This window comes from Carya illinoinensis, chromosome 16, assembly GCF_018687715.1.
Source record: "Carya illinoinensis cultivar Pawnee chromosome 16, C.illinoinensisPawnee_v1, whole genome shotgun sequence".
NCBI lineage: Eukaryota > Viridiplantae > Streptophyta > Magnoliopsida > Fagales > Juglandaceae > Carya > Carya illinoinensis.
In genome coordinates, this window is record NC_056767.1 from 10,994,885 (window position 1) to 11,016,346 (window position 21,462).

At 33.5% G+C, this 21,462-nt stretch overlaps 1 long non-coding RNA gene and 1 pseudogene across 2 annotated transcripts; both read left to right on the plus strand.

Moving 5' to 3' along the window:
* The first annotated feature begins 9,751 nt into the window (after positions 1 to 9,751).
* On the plus strand, positions 9,752 to 12,604 carry LOC122298803 (annotated as a pseudogene).
* A 1,664-nt stretch (positions 12,605 to 14,268) lies between these two features.
* LOC122298480 lies at positions 14,269 to 20,630 on the plus strand. 2 transcript variants are annotated; one of them, XR_006239425.1, is made up of 3 exons: positions 14,269 to 14,360; positions 14,596 to 20,009; positions 20,227 to 20,630. It is a non-coding gene; the product is annotated as an uncharacterized LOC122298480 (long non-coding RNA). The 2 variants fall into 2 exon arrangements; XR_006239424.1 differs by lacking the exon at positions 14,269 to 14,360 and having other exon boundaries at positions 14,576 to 20,009.
* Positions 20,631 to 21,462: the final 832 nt, after the last annotated feature.

Consider the following 21,462-nt stretch of genomic DNA (forward strand, 5'->3'; position numbering starts at 1 on the left):
GGGATTGAATTGATTTTGGACATCGATGTGGCACTTGGCATGCACGGCATTGTTGGGCGCCTAAGGAAAGGGCCAAAGTGCCTAATGTATTTAATAATAAGGGATGATAAATCTTATCTTGTCAAGTTGTGAAACCCTAATTTAATATATAAGTGAATTATAACTTAATCCGTTAAATTAAACGTGTCAAATTTTTAATTACTAATTCAATATATTTAAATAACAGATCATGCCATATCACATGTTTTGATCCGTTTAATAATTAATTAGAATTATTTACTTTTTGGGTAATTATATATCTAAAATACTTAAACATATTATATTTATTTAGAAATAAATTAAAAATGTAATTTTTGAAATAGAAATGATGATTATTTGAATTTTCAAATATTATGAATATATTTTTAAAAGTTTAAAAGTTGTAATTATTTTAAAGTTATATAGTTATTTTTGTCTATTGGCAGTCTTTTTAAAATTTGAATTACACTTCACATAATTGGAAAAACACGTTTGAGAAAAAATATAATATTTTTCCTTATATGTATTTTTTAACTTATTTAAGATTAAAATTACTTTTCTATTAAAAAAATTAAAATTGCTCTAATATGTAACACTTGAACAACTTAATTTTTCATGAAAAAGCTTTTAAGACTATTTAAACATTTTTTTAATATTCTTACCACAATCTGAAACTGGCGCTTAGTCTTTCGCTGGAGCAAGATTGAAAATTTGTTTTCAGAATTTTTGAGCTATAAACGATTTCCCAAAAAAAGAAAGCTTTGAATTGTTATTGATTAAAATCGTTTTATGTGTCAGATAGTCAATTGAATTTTGAGAAGGATGATCACAAAAAGTGCTTGAACTATTCTTCTTCTTCTTCTTCTTCTTCTTCTTTAAAAAAAAAAAAAAAAAAAAAACTCTTATGATATGAAACCCAAGCCAAATGACTTTATTTTAATGTGTATGCTTAAGACTAAAACTATACATATATTTTCCGTATAATAGGACTACGAAGGGTGAAAAAAAAAAACCCCCAATAAACCGGATTAAACTGGACTGAACCGGTGAGTTTGGTCCGGTACTATATTGGTTTGGTCTTGTACTGGTTTAATTTTTTAAAAACCAGTCGAAATCGATCCGGTTCTTCTAACATCAGATTGAATCGGACCAGACAAATCATATAAATATATATTTTTAATTTTTATATTATATAAAATATTTGTTTATATGATTTTTAATATTATATATAACTTTTATATCTAATATATATACTTATATATAAAATAATCTTGTATTATATGCTAAATTACTAATGAAAACAATATTAAATTTTAAAGTCCTATATAAATAACTATATATTATCACTATAGTCTGTAGTATTAGTAATTATACTAATATAATATCACTATATATTATAATATAGTATAATATATAACTATATTATATATTATAATATATCACCACAGTTTATAATACAATTATAATATATTACAATATATTATCACTATATTGTTATATACTATAATATATATAGTGTATATATACTATATATATTATATACCGGACTGAAATCGATAAAATCGGAAGTATCGATTTAGGGGTGTACCGGTGCGGTGTTGGTTGTTCAAATCTCAAAATCGGTATATACAGGTTTAGTTATTAAATATGTCCAAAATCGGACCAAACCAAACCAATTACACTCCATGGACTACATGGGTTTAAAGCGGGGTTGGGATTAGATCTCTTAAGAAAAAATGATTTTGGACCTAGTATAATTCCCTGTATTTACGTGTATTTTAATTAAATAAATTATTTTATTAAGTATGATTATGAGTTTTCTTGTTTTAAATTTTAGATGATTTACGTGGTGTTATTTTAAGATTTTTAACTGTGAAATTTAATTTTAAATATTTTCTTGTTTTAAATATTGTTCATTATTTAAATTTCTCTTTATTCTAAATTATTTTATCGTTTTATTATTGGATTTTATTATTTTATTTTATTTAGTCACTATGTTTAAATTATTTTATTTAACTTGTTGTTTTGAAAATTATTTTCGTTGGATTAGTTTTGTGACCCAAGTTGTAAGAACTAGACCTCATTTATTTCCTTTCCTTTTTTCTTTTTGTCATTTTCTTATTCTTTCCTCTTTTTCTCTTTTTCCTTCTTCTTTGCCTGCTTTCCTCCCCGTGCGCGCAAGCCCTCCCCTCCCCTTCACCCCGTGTCTCGGTCTTCTCTCCCTAGCACTGCCGTGCACTGCCCATTTCCCTCACCGCCCCTTCTATTCTCTTTCCCACTGGCCGGCAACCACCCCTTTCAATTTTAGCCCAACCTGTGCCGCCATTCGTCCCCACGTGTGCCTCCTAGCCGTGGCCCAAATTTGCTCCCGCACAGCCATGGCGCCACCTGTCACTACCATCTCTTCAACACATCACCTGCAACTTCCCAGCAATTTAACCCACCCATCCTCACTCTTGATCCGCCACCGTTGAAGCCTCTCTAACTCATTTTCCCATTTGTGCTTTTGGGCCTCCAACCACCGCCCACGCAGCCACCAATGACCAACCATTACCACCATTAGTTTTACCAAAATCTGTAAGTCCTTCCCTAACCATCCCAAGTATTCATTTGTCCTCATTCAAAATTAGGTATTTTGACATGACCATAGTTCAATTTAAACTGTTACATTGTTGTGCCACCACCTCTTGCACCTTCTTGATCCTCTGAAAATTATATTTCAGTACTGTAAGTAATTTTCAAGAAACTTTATAAGATTTAAATATATTTTGCACTAACAAATCTTTTGTGATATAGTTGGTTGTGTCGGACATTGAGTCTGAGGAGTTGGGATTGGTTGGATTAGATGATGGAGTTGTTTGTGTGATTGGATTATATTAGGATTTGTTGGTTGTTGAATAATTGTGACGTGTCATATACATAAAATAATTGTACGCATGTTCATGTTTGTAAATGAAAACTGAGTTTTCGCATAATTGCATGCATGTTCATGTGTTAAAGATGAGAACTGGGTTTTCATGTGAGAGAGGATTTTGGGTATGTTTGTAATGAATAGATTGAAATGAGTGAAAGAGAGGAAAAAGAACTGTAGGGATGGTAGTAAGTAGGAATGGCGGTAAAGTCCCGCCTACGGTGCACGCGGTAGGGATGGTGGTAGTCTCGCCTATAATTCCCTTCTACAGTATAATTTGTAGGGATGGTGGTAAGCATGGATGATGATAGTCTCGCCTATGATTCTCGCCTACAATGCACGCGGTAGGGATGGTGGTAGAATCACGCTTGTGATTCTTACCTAAAATGTTAGCGGTAGAGATGTTGGTAAGCAGGGATTGTGGTAGTCTCGCTTGCGATTCTCGCCTACAATGCAAACTGTAGGGATGGTGATAAGCAGGTGGTAGTCCCACATGTGATTCCTGCCTACGGTGCACATGATGGAGATGATGGTAGTCTCGCCTGCCATTCCCGTCTATAGTGATAGATAAATGATTATGTTAGGCCATTTTATGAGAAAATGGCGGTTTGTGGTTTAATAGATATAAGGACCATTTTCTAGGAAAATAGTGGATTTATGCTTAGGCCATTTTCTAGGAAAATAGCGAATGGTATTTAATGGCATGTTTTGGGTCAAATGAGATTTTTGACGTGCGTTGGAAAATGATCATTTTCGAGCAAAATGATGGTTTTTGCCTCATGCATGTTTCATCATGTGCATGCATACATGTTGGTTGTATTAATATATTTTTATCTCATGGATTGGTTGGATGATTACTTACTGAGATTCACAATCTAACGGTATTCGACACCTTGCGGTACCGTTTCATAGTACTATAAATTTTGATGCAGATGAGAATGTTGAGCCTAAGGGATCAGCTCTGCTGGAGGAGTGACATGTGGTCAATTTGGATCATGGGTTATGTATCACTTTTTGGCTATGGATTTAGTTTGTATTATGTTTATATTGGATAAGTGTATAACTTTTTAAAGGCATTTTATTTTGGAAATATGTATTTAATTTTCTGGTACTTAGTTGGCTAATTTTTAATTAACCACTACGACTTTTGTTGTGCACATTTTGCATGTTGCACACACTTAAGTACTTATCGTTGGGGTGTGTGACCTGTGTTGTTATTATCCTGAAGTCATAATTCATGCATTTCCGTACGTGGGAGTCGGGATGTCACACCTAGGCTTACAAAGTACAATAAGCAAGTCTAATTGGTGAATTTTCTAAATATCTATCTTGCACCAAGGGCGAAAACCCATTAATAGGGACATATAGCGACTTGTACTTTGCTCTTTTGTGTGATATGCTAAAAGCTATTCATTTAGTTTTGAGTTTTCTTTAATATTCCTTTGCCACAATTTTCTACCATTTTTTTGGTTGTTTGGCATTTTGCTTCTTTGATCTATAAACAGGCAAATGCATACTTCGACCTGTTATTTAACAAGGAAGTAGAAAAAAAATTACAAAAACAAAAAAATTACTTTTGGAAAAATGGAAATTATTTTTTCAATTGTTAGAAAAATAGGAGAATACTCAGTTGGTCCAACCTGAGAATAGTTTGGTTATATTATTTCCTACAAAAGCAGTATCACAATTATGACGCCTCCAGATTCTGCTTGGCATCAGACGGACATCCGAAACGTCAGGACGTGCAGTACAAGGTTACCTGTTCTCGTTCATGACATATAAGATGCAATGTTCCTAACATGCATTTAGAATTATGCAATATTCATAGCGTATAACTTTTTTGAGCAATACTATGCACCAAACTTATAATATCCCAAATAGTTAAAACATAATCTATGCATACTTAACAAAATAAATATCCACGATTACAATACGGGTCTCAAAAGACTATAATCTAAAAAAAATAGAGATTGAGCTCCATAATTACAATACCAAAATACACTATTGAGCCAGTTCGTCGAGTAACTCACGTAACTAGACTAATGATGCTAGAAAACTATCCAAAAACTTAACTACAGAGGCTATAAGCTCCGCATCGCTTATGCGGCATCTAGTTAACCTCTTCCAATCTGCCAGTGTCCACTTCCTGCTTTGCTCCTGACACATCACCTACCATTCGGGGGGAATAGTAGTTGGGACTACCATTGTGAGATTTGATTACAAATCTCAACAAGTTAACAGTAAATTCCGACACAGGTTAATTATGCATGTATGGCAATAAAGGCATGAATGCACAATCAAAATCAATATTAAGCATAACATAACTTGACATAACATAGCATGAACTGACATAACTTGAACCAAAACATGAACTGAACTTGAAACTTAACATGACATGAGCTTGAAACTGAGACTTGATTTGACATGACAAAGCATGAACATGAACTTGAGACTTGACATTAATGTGAACTTTAACATAACATGAACGTAAAATATATGAACTTGAAATCTTGTTAATAAACTAAACTTGAGTATGAACGTGAATATAACTGAACTTGAACTGAAACTAAACAGGAAGTTAATGTGAATTAAAACGTGAACTTGAAACGTAACATGAACGTGAACTTGAACATAACATGAACGTGAACTTGAACTAAAATTTAACTTAACATGAACTTTATCTGAGTTCTAACAATTAAAATGATTTCGCCAGTAGTTCCGTCAAGAATAATGAATAATTAGAATGATTCTGCCTAACGTATTCCATCAGAAATACTCAGACAATCAAAATGATTCTATCATGAATATTTTAAATCATGTACCCTAGCAATTAAAATTATTATACTAGGAATATCTAGTAATACTCTGACAATTAGAATGATTACGTCACGAGTATTTTAAATCACGTACCCTAACAATCAAAATGATTACACCAGAAATATCTAGTAATACTCTGACAATCAGAATGATTACATCACGAATATTCTAAATGAAATATCCTAACAATCAAAATGATTACGCTAGGAGTATTTGCATAATTAAACTTGAACTAAATTTTGACAATGAAAATGATTTCACCAGAAGTACCTCGCGTGAAGTACAAATAGAGATGCTCGGACAATCATAGTGATTACATTGTGAGTATCCTAAACAAAACTAACTTGACATGACTTGAAAGGTTGTTCCTGAGATACACAAACTGTATTCGAGATGAAATGTGATTGGAATACAAAATGATAGAAGTTCTGACGTAACACAGCATGATTTGAGCATAACTCGAAAAACATGACTTACTTGAGATAGAAACATTTTGTAGCATGATATAACATGTAACAGATAATATTTTGTAACATAACATAATATGTAACAAGCAACATACTTAACATGACATACTTTCAGCAGTGAATATTACATGATATGAAATACATGTAACATATAAACACACTTAACATGACATACTTTCAGCAGTGAATATTACATGATATGAAATACATGTAACATATAGCATACTTAACATGACATACTTATAACATATAGCAATACATGACAGAATAGATTGTGTAAAAGATAAATATTCGTGACAGAATAAATTATGTGTAACATTTATATATGTAATGACGTGGAATGGTATAACATATATGGTAACATACATATATAAATTGTAGTTTATGTACCCATCACACGTACATAGTAAACTGATAGTAAGTTAAGAGCTAATTTACCTCGATTGTTACGTTCTACGAGAATGAAGTGTGAAACACGAGAAACTGTAAAATGGTATTATAAATGTTAGAAATTTAATCACTAACAATTAGAAGCATGAAAACAAGCTAACTTAGAGTAGAATTATCATTTTACCATCTACATGTGAGAAAATGACAATTTTATCCCTAAGTTAAAGATTTCACATCCTAATTCTAAAAATTTACAAAATTTACATTTCTCATGTAAATTTTGTCTTAAACTCAAATATCAACTCAAAAAAATTTAAAACAAATCACAACTATGAAAAACAAGCTATGGCCAAAATATCTATAGGTCATTTCTGTTGATTTTTCTTGCAATTTCTTCCAACTTCAAAACTCATGCTTAAACCAAAATTTTGCAACAATGATCTTTCTTTCCTAAGTTTAAAACCATACTTAAAACATACATTTAGAAAAATCTAATCACCAACACCAAACTTTTTGTAAAAAGATCCAAACTTTTTAACAAATAGCAAATCCTTGAATCACAAGTTTTGACCCTAAATCAAAACATCTTCAAGAATTCTTAAAATCAAATATTACTTCTAATATATTCATAACATCATCTTAAGATCAACATTACTTTAAAATCATCAAACAAAAGTCACAAAAAATCACAAACTAACAATTGGAGGAGTTTTTGGTTTTACACTTAGTCCAAAAACATAACTTTTTTTCTTAACTAGCTTGGGTCAATCTCTTAATCCATAGCTTAAAAAGATGAGATCTTCAAATTAAAATATTACATGGTTTAAAAATGTATCCTAAAGAATATCTAACCATCAAACTTAAAATCACATGGCTAAAAATCAATAAAGCATGGATCTAACCCAAAAACATCAAATCTTAGGCCTAACCGAAATCTTATTGTATAGAAAAATCATATCTTTGAAACTAATACTAAATATCTTTAAACTAACATCCTAAAATGAAAATAAGAGACTTAGGATTGTCATATAAAAATATCAAAGCCTTTAGAGTAAGATCAAACCACGAAATATTTAAACTTTCTCCAAATAAAAATTATTTTTTCACTTCCAATTCTCAAATTTCTAGATCTAAGAAAATCTATCAACAAAAGATTTATTCATGCAACAAAACCTTAATGAACACTCATAAACACATTCTAGCAACACTCCATAGAATTTTCAGACCAAGATATGTCTATTAGCTTGGTCAAAAATTTCAAAACATAATATAATCTCCAGTTTTACTCCCAGAATGATATTTCCATGGTTAAAAAATACTTTTAACCAATCAAATGACCATGGAATGAGACGAATAATATATCTACGAAAACTTTACTCAAATAAAAATAACTTTTGTGAAGGATTCATCGTGTGAAAATATTTACAAATGGTCAAAAATCTCCATGCAAAAAGACCCAGAAATCTGCCCGAGAGAGCTCTTTTGGGTTTCTATCTAAGAATGGAGTGAAGAAGTGATAAAAGGGAAATAAATGTGTCTTGCACAACTTTAGACTTCTGGAGGGGGGAGATATGAGCTTAAATGACCCTTGATTAGATGTGGCTATGTCACATAAACTGGAGAATAGTGAGGGGCAAAGGACTGCCTATAGAAGCTGTGAGGTATGGAGGTTGATGATGTAGATTTCTCCTTCACATCAAGGCACTATTGGGTGAAGCCAAGGATAGTGGATGGTTTGCCATGTGGGAGAGGAAGCTTCTTCAAGAAGCTTTGCCAAGGTGGCCAAATTCATGGGCCTTGGTAAGCCTCAACCAAGTGGACTTCAACTTGGGGTTTAAAGAGGGTTTGGTTAGGGTTTGGGATGCTATCAAGTCCAAATCTAATTTTTCTTGACTCAATCAATTTTTTAAGGTTTAAAAGGTTGGATAATGATGTCATAACAAGAATTTGGTGAATTAATAGTATGTGAAAGTGATTTAATTAAGTGATTAAACACAATGCTAGAAATTGGATAAAAAAAGGTTTGAAGGCCAATTTTAGGGTTTCAGTTCAACCAAGCTTTTGGGGTTTCAATTGGATTCCAACCATTTACGGTTTCAATAGGGTTTAAACCCTTTTTGATCTGGTTCAATTTGGTTGATCAGATGAAAGAATAGGGTTTTACTTACGTAGCATGATCTCACACATTGATTTCATTCACAAATCCATCTAATGGTTGCTCTTTGTGCCAAGTGTCTAATACTATTTACCAAGTGTAGCTAAGATCTTACCAAGTGTCTAAATAAAACTTCTCTAATCTAGTTTGGACATTCCACACTGTGATTTTAAAAAACACTGTGCTAGATGTTACTATTGAGGTTACTATTCATTCTGGGAAGGTGAAAAACAAACTTTGCACTAAAAAATTATAAATATTCATACAAACCTAACTGTGTAATTTATTTACCAAAATTCTACCCCGAAGTGCCTCAAAAAATGTAAAATGCGCTTTCGAACAAGCATATCGTCTGAAAATTGAAAATAAGATTATTACGCCATAAAATCCTAAATAATCAACTGAGTCTAATGGCATAGACCATAACGTATTCTGATACTTTTAACTATTTCAAATAAATAAAATCACACTCCTGACACCATAGTGAATGATAACACTAACTATACTGACAGACTAAAATTATGCGATTAGTCAATTCGTGAAAACTTACGGAGTTTTCACGAGATTCTTAAAGTCTATAGAAATTTCACCATTAAATTTCCAGTGGGCTGTTATAACAATCCTTGAAGAAAAGTTTTCGAAGTGACTTGAAAAGAAGGAGGCAGTGCAACAATCTATTGATGAGGCCCAATGGAATCACCAAGTAGTCGCAAGTGAAGTTAAGACGTGGCTGACAAATGTGGGGAAAAAAATTGAGGAAGTGAAGAAATTCTTTGAAGAAGATGTCAAAACTAACAGGATGTGCTTGAATGGTTGGTGTCTTGATCTGAAACTTCGCTATTCCTTGGGTAAGAAAGCTTAGAAAAATACTTGAGTGATTGTTGAGTTGCTAGAAGAAGTGAAAAATATGATAGAGTGTTCAATACTACACCTCCATTGGAAGTGAGATTACCATCCATAGGACGGTTTAAGGATTTTGAAACAAGAAAATCAATGATTAGAAATGTTTTGGAGGCTCTAAGGAATGACAAAATCGACATGATTGCATTATGTGGTATGGGTGGGATTGGAAAGACTGAAATGGCCAAAGAGATAGCTAGAAATGTCAAAGTTGATTGTTTATTTAAGAAAGCTGCAATTGTAGTGGTGTCCCAAAAACTAGACTTGATAAGGGTTCAAGATCAAATTGCGTTGCAACTAGGTTCTGAATTACAAGAAAAGACTTTAGAAGGAAAAGTAGCTCAAATACATTCAAGACTGACAAATAGTAAGAGTGTCCTTGTGATATTAGATGATGTTTGGGACTCACTTGATCTTGAGGATATTGGAGTTTATCATGCACTAAAAGAAAAGAGCTGCAAAATCTTGTTGAATTCAAGAAGTGAAGAAACTTGTAATCAAATGAGCTTTCAAAACATTTTTTCAATTGAACTTTTATCTAAAGAAGAAGTTTGGCATCTTTTCAAGGAGATGGCAGATGATTGTATCAATACTCCAAATCTAATCTCAATAGCAAAATAGGTTGCAAAGGAATGTGGTCGTTTGCCCATTGCTATTGCAACGGTTGGAAGTACTCTTAGCAGCAAAAGAGATGAGTATGAGTGGAAAACTGCACTTCAACACCTTAAAATGTCTATCGCACAATATATCCCTTGTATGCATCCAAAGGTATATTCCAACATTGACTTTAGTTACAATTATTTAAGAAGTGACTAGGCCAAATCAGGCTTTTTGTTATGTTGTTTCTATCCCTATGATTTTGATGTTCTAGTTGAACATTTAGTCAGATATGGAGTTGCAAAAAGGTTTCCTAAAGTCTTTGGTACTATGGGACAAAAAGAGTACATGTCAATGCAATAGTTTGGATTATTTGAAAATCAAATCTCTTGTTAGATAACCAAAAGGATGAATGCGTCAAAATGCATGATGTTGTACGAGATATTGTCATATCAATTGCATACAGAGAAGAACATGGTTTTATGGTAGAGTTGGATAGAAGAATTGAAGAATGGCCACAGAAGGATACATATGACAATTACACCACAATTTCTCTTTTACTTGGAGAAATGAAAGGGCATCCTAGTAGGTTGAAGTGTCCCAAACTTCAGTTTTTGCGACTATCATGTATAAAGTATTCAAAAACATTGCCAGACAATTTATTTAATGGGATGAATGAGCTAAAGATGTTGTCTTTGCAAGAAGGTTGCTTCTCCTTGACGTCATTGCCACAATCAATCCAAGTCCTCAAGAACCTTCGCATGTTGAGTATGGAAAGTTGTCACTTAGGAGATGTGTCGGCAATTGGAACCCTTAGAAAACTAGAAATTCTTAGTTTTTGTGATTTCGAGATAGAGGAGTTGCTGCGTGAAATAGGAAATCTTAGCCAATTAAAGTTGCCAGATATGAAGGGATGCCAATCTCTAAAGCGAATTGTAGTGGGTGTCATATCCAGTTTATCTCATCTAGAAGAGTTTTACATGGCAGAATTCAAGAACTGGAAATGTATGACTACGATAAATGGAAATGGGGAAGGAACAAGTAATAATACAAGCCTTGCTAAACTAATTCCTCGTTTCAATCAAATGACGGTTTTAGAAATTAGTGTACCAAATATCAGGTACTTGCCAAAAGAATTGCACTTTAGTAACTCCAACTGTATCGGGTACTTGCCAAAAGAATTGCACTTTAGTAACTCCAACTTTAAATTTAGGATAAACATTAAGGATGATGATAGATATTTATTTGATAATAAAATTGGCCTCATATGGGAGGATGCAAGTGATCTTGGGAAAGTACTTATGGAGAGTAGGGTTGTTTTTGGCAACCTTAAACATTGTGATACATATGATTGCGACCGTTCGAAAAATATATTTTGGTTGGCCATGGTGAGAGATTTGGTTCAACTCAAATTTTTGGAGGTTTTTTGTTGCAAAAAGATACAAGAAATTTTTTTAAAGGAAGGAGAAGATGGTAATGTCACTACATTGTCGAACTTGGATAAAATACATTTATCTTCCTTACCAAGGCTCATTGGTATATGTAAATCCATGGACTCAATTGAGTTATGTTCTCCCGATTAATAATACATCTATGATTCATATTCTATGTGGATTACTTTAAAGATCAAATCTCTTGAAAACTTCTAAAGAGTTAACGATTTTATACTATTGCTGGAAAAATTTAGCTTTCTTGCTCGAAAAATTTGTAATTTAGTAATATGATTTTCGTTGGGAATAAACATCTTATTAATTTTCTATATTAAGGATATACATTATTTATATTTGAAAATTACTACTCACAACATTGTAATGATTGAATTAATGCATTAAACATGTTAAAGGAGGAGGTAGCCCTTCATCAACAACCCTCTCTCATAAACTATTTTCATCCAACACCATTTTGTGGTTTCCTAATTTGGTAGAGATTTATGTAGGAGAGAGTGAATTACTAGAAGTGGTATTTGATTTAGAAGGTCATAGAGAACCGCCAACCCGTCGTAGCAGTTTCTCAATTAAGAAGTCTATATTTACAGAAGTTAGATGGATGGCACATGTGTGGAAGAATATTCCAAGAGGATTTTAAGGCTTTCAAAACTTAATATCAATTAATATCTTGAAATGTCATAATTTTAGAAGTTTGCTTCCTACTTTTGTTGCAAAACTACTTGTGCAACTTCAAAGCATAGAAATAAGGGGTTGCGAATTGATGGAAAACGTTATTGAAAGGGAGGACGAAGCTGGAGAAGAAATGAAAGAAGATATCCCTACGAGTTTTAGTAGCAAAGCCCATTCTTTTGGGAGGCCATCCATAAAGAAGATCGAATCGTATTATTGTCCCAAGTGTTGACTAGTGTATCAGAGCCTAGTGTTCCTCAGTACGATCAAGAAATTCAGTTGGACTTTTCAACTGCTGCCTAGAGTCTTGTGTACCAAGTCGTAGTGCTAAGAGATGCCAAGGAAATAACAGCTCCTCTTTAGAAGGGAATAAACATGACATTAACAAAGAGATATGAGCATCATGATTAATGTTTATTTATTTATTTATTATTATTATTATTATTATTTGAAACACTTTCGTCTTATATTGAGAATATTTTGTATTACATGATCTTCATATTGTAAACCTGCTTTAATCGTGCATGCATTCCAATTTTCATCTTTTTGCTCCCTTTAAAAATTAAATTTTGGATAATTTCACTTAAAAACTGTCACTAATTTTTCAAATATTTCTTTCAATTAAAGGTTGAATTTGATAACACTTTTAGGGCCATTGAGTAAATTTAAATTTACCTTGCTAGCTGTAAATTATAAGCTAGTCACCTCACTACCCTTACTTTTAGAAACTAGAATAATAATAATAATAATAATAATAATAATAATAATAATAATAATAATAATAATAGCAAGCAATAACTTCTTTTTCTGCACAAGGGCCACCATGGGTTGCCCTTCTTTTATTAATGAATAATCTGTACATTTCTAGTTCTCTTCAGTATTACATGATTAATTATTTCTATTATTTTTATTTTTTATATATACTTTTTTAAGATCTCCAAAAGGAACTTTGAACAATTCGTTTAAAGACACTAGAGTTCCATTAGATTATAAATCAAAATAAATTGGTTATTTGCATTATCATTATTGATTTAGGGGCTCAAATTGAAGTCAAGCCTTAATTAGTTTAGAACAAGAATTAAAAAATTGATTTCCTCCAATGTATGAGTCTACTTTTGACAGTGTCATTTTTTTTAAGGTTACATTGACAAAGCAAGAGGAGCCAAATGGGAGTGAGACTAAAAATCAAACATAGATGTGGTCTCTATTTCCATATAACTTGATTAGAAGTTTGGAAAATCTAGAAGACCTTGATGTAAATTTATGTGATTCATTGGAAGTGATATTTGAACTTGAAGGACTAAATCTTGAAGAAAGCAATTATATCATAAACAATTTGATAGAGTTGAGATTATTCCTTTTACCGAAACTGTTGCATATATGGAAGAAAGGTCCACGAGATATCAAGGGCTTCAATAACTTGAGATTGCTACGAGTTTGGAGATGTCATAGTTCGAAATGTTTATTCACACCATCTGTTGCAAAACTTCTTGTGAAATTAGAAGAAATAAATGTTTTGTTCTGCGATGAAATGAAAGAAATCCTTGCAAAAGAATCAAGAGACGAAGAGAAAAAAGATCATGTGATTGCATTCCCTCAAGTGAAGAACCTTTGGCTAAAAAATTTACCAAATTTGGAGTGTTTTTGCAATGTGGCTAATGCTTTTGAGTGGCCGTCTCTGGAAAACATGTCAATGGCTAGATGTGAAAAATTAAAAATGTTTGTTTCAATAAGTATGAAAACACCTAAGCTACAAGGAGTACATAAAGAGTCTGAAACTTTTCAACCAATGATAGAAGGAGACCTCAATACCACCATACAACACATTATGAAAGGAAAGGTACGTTTTGTAGCAGGTTTCCCAAATTTCGGGTGAATTTGCAAAAAATATTAAATGTGAGTATATATAGAGGTATTTTAAGTTTTTGTTTTCAAAATTTCGGGCGAATTTATAGGAGATCTCAGAGAGCTCCAGGTCTCCATAGCAGGTTAATTCCTCAATTCGATCAATTTCCTCGTATTTATGACTTTTGTTTCCTTTGTTTTTGTTGCATTTCTCAGTTTTCTCTTAGTAATTAGCAACTGGAGAGTTTATTATCAATTTTTCTCTTATCATGTGATGTGTGAACAAGCTATTAAATACTTTGTAAAGAAAATTATATTAAAGCATCAGTTTCTTTTTGTTGGTTGTGCTTGCCCTGCCCTTGAGATATTGTCTTGCAGGTTTGGGGTTTCTAGAGCTGCTAAAATGGCACCCGTGAGTTTCGTTGATATCAATAAATGGATTCCCAGATGCAAAATTGCGTCTCTCGTGCTTGGTCATTTCATTGAGCATTTTCAATAAGTTGCTGTGTAGTTTAATCTCACAATTCCGCTAGGCTACGTACAGTGACAATTTAGAAAAGTTGATATCCTCATTTCTCTTTCCTCCATCCCTTCTCTCTCTAGTTCCTCTGCCCCGCTTCATGAGTTCCAACCTCTATTCAGCCAGTCGTTCCCCACTCCTCGACCATAACATCTTGACCATGATCGATTGGTCTCTCTTTGCCATTGAGCTCCATCGTCAGATCGAGCAGAAGCTACCCACTCCTCAACGTCGAACCCCAAGTTAATATTTGAAATCTATTACATTCTATAATATCTTGTATAAAGTTTTTATTGTCATATGTTATTTTATTGTGTCCTTACATGTAATTACACATTTTTACTTTACTCTTTGTAACTAGTATAAATGCCTTGTATTATTTTACAAATTAATACACACTGAAAGTATTTCATTTCCACGTGTTTTTACATATGATATGGTATCAGATTTCTAGAGTCTTCTTCTACACGACTTTCATGATTTTCTCTTTTCTCCCATTGCTCCGAAGCCTTCTTCTCCCACAGAAGAAACATCAAATCTATTCTTCCTTCATCCAGGAAATAGTCCTGGTATTATTCTCGTTAGTCAATTTCTTAATGGTGATAACTATCACTCATGGTGTCGATTGATGCACATGGCGTTGTCCGCAAAGAATAAGTTAGGGTTTGTCGAACCTTCAAATCTTCAAATCCATTCTCAAACCTTCAAATCCTGTCGATCCAACACTTGCTTCTTGGCTGTACTATAATAATATGGTAATCTCCTAGATTCTTAACTCTGTTTCATCTAAGATTTCTCTACATCAATACGGCACATGAGATCTGGAATGATCTCAAAGAGTGATCTCTCAGAAGAATGGCCCCCTTATTTTCTAGTTACAAAAGTCAATTTTGACTCTTTCTCAAGGCCAGTTGACTGTTAGTGCCTATTTTTCTAAGCTGAAAGGTCTTTGGGACAAATTAATCAATTACAAACCGATTCCAGTTTGTTCTTGTGGAGCTGTTTAAACTCTTAATTCCTATCTTCAACAAGAGCGTATACTATAATTTCTTGTTGGTTTGAATAAGTCCTTTGCCTCTGTTAGGGCTCAGATTCTCTTAATGGATCTGCTACCTCTTCTTTACAAGGTTTTCAGCCTTGTTTTACAAAAGGAACAACAACGTGAGATTTCTATATCTTCTGCATATTCACATGATAATCATGCTTTTACTGTTAAATATGATACTAATCAATCTGTGAAGCCTGTGTTCAAGAAAGAGCATCCTATGTGCAAGCATTGTGGTCTTGTTGGTCATGTCATTGAGAAGTGCTTCAAGCTTCACAGTTTTCCTCCTGGATACAAGTTCAAGCCATGGCAGCAGTCCATGGCCAATCAAGTTGTCTCTGACAACATTTCTTTGGCTACCTCTCCAATTTCATTAACTGAGTCTCAATATCAGCAGTTACTGGCTATGCTTCAGCCGTCTGATCCTGTTACCTCTAATGCACAACACACTGCTAATGCAGTTTCCTCTACATCCTTTGTTCCAATTGCTAGTATAGGCTTCTCTCATATTCCATTTGTTTTTTCTTCCAATCATATTGTACCTACTAATAATGCTTCCTTTTCTTAGATTCTTGATTCGGGAGCCACAGATCACATGGTTCCATCTATATCTTATTTTTCTTCCTTCATTCCAGTCATTAACATTACTGTCAAGCTTCCAAATGGCAAAAGTGTATCTGTTACATATATTGGCACTGTTCACATTTCTAAGGATTTGATACTTAGAGATGTTCTTTGTATTCTAGCTTTTTCATTCAAATTAATTTCTGTTAGCAAGTTAACCTAGACTCTGACTTGCTGCATGACTTTTTTTTTTCTTTTTCTAATTTTGTTTTTATACAGCACCTGACTCAATGGAAGCTGATTGGAGTGGGTAGACACAAGGGAGGCCTTTACTTTCTGCAACAATCAGGCTCTTCTCCTAGTGATTTACTTCACTCAAACTCTTTGCTCAAAATCCACAAAATATGCCTTGTTTGAACTTTGGCATAATAGATTAGGTCATCCTTTTGATTCTAGGATGAAATTTCTACATAAATTTGTGCCTGATATGTTGAATACTAATTCTCCATGCCTTGTTTGTCCTCTGGCCAAACAAAAGAAATTGCCTCTTCCTAATAATTCTCATATTTCTACATTTCCATGTGATTTGATTCATTGTGATGTATGGGGGCCTTTTTCTACCCCCAACTGTTGAAGGTCATACATTTTTTCTAACAATTATTGACAATTGTACGTGGGCCACATGAATTTATTTTTTAAAATACAAGTCTAAAGTTTCTTCTCTTATTCCTCAAATTTTCAAACTTATTAAAACACAGTTCCTCACAAAAGTTAAGAAAATTCGTACTGATCATGATATTGAATTTTTCTTAACATCCTATCTTAAATCTAAAAGTGTTATCCATCATTTGAGTTGTGTTGAAACTCCTCAACAGAATTATGTTATTTAGCGTAAAATCAACATCTCTTAAATACTGCTCGGGCCTTAATGTTTCAGTCCAATCTACCTCTTCCCTTCTGGGGTGATGCCATTCTTACAGCTAATCATCTTATAAACAGATTGCCTACGCCTTTATTGGGAAATAAATCACCTTGTGAACTACTCTTTCAATCCCCTCCCACTTATGATCATCTTAAAATTTTTGGCTGTCTTTATTTTACATCCTCTCTACTTAGATCAAGATCCAAGTTTGATCCCAGAGCCCAACAGTGTATCTTTCTTGGTCATCCCTTTGGCATTAAGGGCTATAAGCTCTCAGATCTTGCCGCAAACAATACTTTTGTTTCAAGACATGTTGTTTTTCATGAGTATGTCTTTCCTTATAAATCTCATTTTTCCTTACCTTTTGTTTCACCTCCTGCTTCCACTACAGTGCATTTTAATTATGTTTCAAGTCAATCATCAATACTTGAACATTATCGTATGCCTTCAACTGAGTTTTCATTCCCTGCTAAGGATTTTTTTTCACCAAATACAGCTTCTCCCAATATATCTCAAGTTCATACAACTCATGAACCACAACCCTCGTCATCTACACATATTCATACAGATTTTGAACCACTCACAGAATCTCAAACAGAACCTCAAATAGTCTCCATTCCAATCCGTAAATCATCTAGACATAGAGGAGTTCCTAGTTATTTGCAACATTATTATTGCAACTCTCTTACTACACACTCTGCATCAAATTCCACAGGTTCTGTTCCTATACCAGCAGGTACTCCATATGATCTTAATCATTCTTTCTTATCATAGGCTATCTCCTAAATATAAATCATTTGCTTTAGTTGTTACTGTTGATATAGAGCCTGAGTTTTATTATCAGGCTGCCAAGCACTCTCATTGGAGAGATGATATGGCAACCGAAATTCTAGCCTTAAAAAATAATAATACCTGGACTGTTACCTCTTTACCTAGTGGAAAAAAACCCATTGGATGTAAATAGGTTTATAAAATCACATATAGAGCTTATGGTTCTATTGAGTGTTACAAAACTCGATTGGTTGCTAAGGGGTATACTCAACGTGAAGGGTTGGATTATTCTGAAACTTTTTTACTTGTGGCAAAAATGGTTACTGTTCATACCTTTCTTGCCATAACTGCTGTTCAGAATTGGTCTTTGGTTCAACTTGATGTCAATAATGATTTCTTACATGGTGATTTACTTGAGAAAGTTTATATGACACTTCCTCCTGTTTTCATACTAAGGGAGAGTCTAAAGTGTGCAAATTAAAAAAGTCCCTTTATGGATTGAAGCAAGCATCTCATCAATGGTTTTCCAAATTTTTCAATACTCTTCTTGCACTTGGTTTTAATCAGTCCAAAGCTGATTATTCATTGTTTACTCGTTCCAATGGTGCTTCTTTTATTTAATTCTTGTGTATGTTGATGATATCTTAATCTCCAGTAATGATTCACATGCTATTGATGATTTGAAATTGTTACTGGACACTAAATTTAAGCTGAAAGATCTGGGTCAGCTTAAAATTGGGCTTCATACCTTGATACTCGTAGATCTATCATGGGCTATTGTGTTTTCTTGGAGATTCCTTGGTGTCTTGGAAGTTTAAGAAACAACAAACAATTTCTTGTTCATCTACAGAGGCGGAATACCATTTTATGGCCACTACAACTTGTGAAATTGTTTGGCTTCTTTTCTTACTCTCAGATTTTAGAGTTTCTCATTCTAATAATTCTCATTTGTTTTGTGATAACACAGCTGCTCATCATATTGCTGCCAATCCTCTTTTTCACGTGCACACAAAATATATTGAGCTTGATTGCCATTTTGTACGGGACAAACTTCAAACTGCGATTCTTAAGACATTTCATGTTCCTTCTCAACATCAACTTGCTAATGTCCTTACTAAAGCTTTGGGCAGCCAACAATTTTCTACATTGATAGTCAAGATGGGAGTTCATTCCATTTACTCTCCATCTTGAGGAGGAGTATTACATTTTATAGTGTCTTGTATAGAGTTTTTATTGTAATATGTTATTTTATTGTGTCCTTATATGTAATTACACATTTTTTACTTTACTCTTCGTAACTAGTATAAATACCTTGTATTATTTTACAAATTAATACACACTGAAAGTATTTCCTTTCCACGTGTTTTCACATTTGATAAAATGTTTGTTCAATTTATCATTCTGTACAATTGAGTTTCATCTGTTAGTGATTGACTATAATTTCCTTTTGCTATATCCTTATTGGATGAGATACCATATCTGACGTGTTACCTCTATCTTGTTTTGACCCAAATTTTCGCTATCAGCATGGAATTTCACTTAATTATATATCTGCCAATTACTTCCCTGACCCGAAGCAATTCTGATAATTGGCATAGACTCATGTTCATCATCTTGATATGCATGTATGCATTCAAATGGTTCATTATCTTGATAAGGGACACAATTTCTGTTTTGACTTTTGGAGCCTGTTGGTCCCCATTTCCAGGTTTTTTTGGTTGCCAATAGTGGTACTTGTTGGCACTTCAGAATTTGTCTTGCATGGGAGCAAGTGATGTGATGAGAAAATATTCTCATCGGTTCTAATTTTCTGCCATCATAATGATCTATCCCAACTGATCTGACTTTTTTAAGACCCGCATGGAGCAATGGGAGAGAATATGGGAGTCTGCCCAGTTTGCCGCAAGGTTTTTCATTCTAAGGATATGGAGAATGTGCTTGGTTCTGTTGGCTCTCACTCTTCTCAATTGGTATGTCTCCTAACCGTGTAAGTTATATTTTTGGTTTGCATCGAAATACAAACTTTCCACGATAGACCAGGCTAGAAGTTACTGGTGAAGTTACTATTTTTTTTTTTTTTCTTTGATTCCAGAATGCTGATATATATAAGTAGATAACAGTGAGAGGCTGCTAAGTTGCAGTTTGATATGAGCAATTTCTTTACGGTTTTCACACTACACCCTGCAGACTAAGGCAGCAAAACCAGTGCTGGGAAAGTGTTATCACAAGCCAAAGAAGTTCTTCCATGTGGGGATTATATTTCTTTGCTGCTGCTTTTGGATTTTTCACATTTGTTGGAGGGTACAAATCCGTACAATCGTTTAGTATTACTGAAACTGCACCTGCTGCAAAGTTTAATTGACCAAGAGCTGAGACAAAGTTGCATTGCAATATTTCCTAACAAGGCTATGCTTTTTATACTTGAGGGCAACCCGTCTTCATTGCATCTACCTTTCCATTACCATCTTTTCATTTCCGTTTTTTAAGGCGAGCATGGAGATTGTTGATTGCAAAGATCCTCTTCAATTGTATGACTGATTTGGATGATACATTTCTAGAAAGAGACAGACATCTCAGAATTTCAGACAAAAGTTATTCGTCTTCTCTTAACCATCTTCTTTAAGTTCTCTGAAACCATTTCTGTCAAATTAGGATATTCAAATCCAAAAGCTCTGAACCAAGTCTGCCATTGATAGAAAAACAAATACGTCGTTCAGCATTTATAGAAAATATTGGACGGAAAAGTGGAGTGCAAATTTTAAGAGGGAAGAATGTCAATATAATGTTACAAACAAATCCAATTTTACTGGACATCTGGAGCAGCCTCACTTAAAAATACATCTGGAATAGCTTTTATAAAAATTACAACATATAAATTCAGGGAATCACTTTTCAATCGAACCCATCTGGTGGTTATAATAGAAGTTCCACAAAGGAATAGCGAGTCTGCTGAAACTTTCCACCCAGGGACATGTTACATCATAAAGCACCTCGCACAGAAGGGCGTAATATAATATAACCATTTGAGAATAGCACTTCTGTGGTCTGAAATAGACTCTGTTTTCCTTTCAATTAGTGGGCATGCAGTCCACACTTTTCAGAAATTCATTCCTCCTTTTAGCAAATAAAGATAGGGCAGTCCACACTTTGTTTGTGTAGATGCAAACATAAGCAGTTCTTTATTTATTCTGAATTTTTTGTTTATGATAAGGCTATTTTTCTGTTCAACAAAGATGGGTTGATGCCAGAAAAATTCAACAGCCAAGCAAAATAGTCAAACAGAAAAAAGATAAATGAAAGTGCTCAAGCACACCGACAATCATATCAAACCATAAAAAATTCAATATAATGCCAACCATGCCGCATGATAATTGCTTTTTTAAAGATCATGTCTTTCTAAACAACATGTGTTTGAGCGAACCA